This window comes from Aplysia californica, unplaced genomic scaffold (genome assembly GCF_000002075.1).
Source record: "Aplysia californica isolate F4 #8 unplaced genomic scaffold, AplCal3.0 scaffold00055, whole genome shotgun sequence".
Taxonomy (NCBI): Eukaryota; Metazoa; Mollusca; class Gastropoda; order Aplysiida; family Aplysiidae; genus Aplysia; species Aplysia californica.
Genome location: NW_004797325.1, coordinates 2,054,357 through 2,055,745, shown reverse-complemented (window position 1 = coordinate 2,055,745; position 1,389 = coordinate 2,054,357).

Genomic DNA, 1,389 nt, shown 5'->3' with positions numbered 1-1,389 from the left:
CACACACACACACACACCACAAATTTAGATATTTTGACCATACTGCAACCTTGGAAATTAACTGTCGATGAGACTGTAAAGGTCACCCAGGCATACAAATCACTTCAGACAACTTCAGACAACAAGCTGTACTGCACTATATAGTCCGTTACATAATTCGTGAACACGTTTGAAGCTAATTAAATACCTCAGGAGCCACTTGTTCGATTTTAACCATATTTTTTTGTGATAGTTATGTGCACCCACGACATTATGAAATTTCAAATTAAGTAGCTAATTAGAGACGGGTTAATTAATTACTCTTTATCAGTTAGTGCTTTCAGTATCTATAATCCAAGCACGAAAAGATGTATACATTCAGGGGCGTACAAAAAATATAACAAAATGTGGCAAGAAGCTAGTAGTCTAAGTCTAAGCATTGGCCTATATGATTTCTTTCGCACTGTAAAATTTCCCCACCATTTGATTTCCTGAACGTAAACTCAACACGTCTCACTGTTTTCCAAAGACATTTCTTCGATATGCTTTTATAATAATTATTGGACAACCACCTTTTCAACTTTCTGGGAGTAACAAATTCATTTCTTTCAAACATCTGAACAATTGCTCGTCTGACAACCTATTGAAACTGTTAGTCTTCAAAGGCCGCCCTCTTTAAGCTGGGAAAGTCTGTCTCTTCTCCCATTTCGTGTTGCTTTAATGCATCTTGGCAATGTGCTTCTGTTCAAACCTAAGGCATGCCGAGTTCTTTTTTTGGATTCCCTATATCATGGTACAGACCTCCCCTCTTTGCCTCTCTATTAAAATGGGAGTAGAGCAGAAGCGAAACCTTTTGAAGAGTGGTGAAAGTGTGTTTGAATGATTTCTTGTCCCTCATATAGTGCGAACAAATCATTGACACAAAGCAAATTCAAGCACAAAATTTACAAAGGAGCATCCAATTAATAAAGCTATTTTGTGAAATGATTCAAAATCCCAAAAGCAAGACTACACCCCAGGGGTTTCTCATTCAATAGGTCCCGGTTTGAATCCGGATGGCGACTTAAAATTTTCTTCTCTAAAACAGTCTCCTTTCACACCCTTTCCTGCTCTCTAACAACGTTCTGTCGTCTGTTTTCGTCTCCACTTTCTGCCCCCATCTCCTCACCGCCTTATAGCCCCCTCCTCTGGGCTCCTGACTCTTTCTGCAGCCTTTCTTACTGCTACTCCTTGGCTCCTTCTTACTGCTGTCTTTCAGCCACACCCCTGATCTTCTGGTAGGAAAGATCTACACCTAGCCTTCTCAGATAAGGGCAAAAATCTCGGAGATCCCGTGTGCAAGTCGCGCACGTTAAAAATCCCTTAGTAGTCCATAATCGAAACGAGTAGGCGTCGGCCGCAACCCGAGCA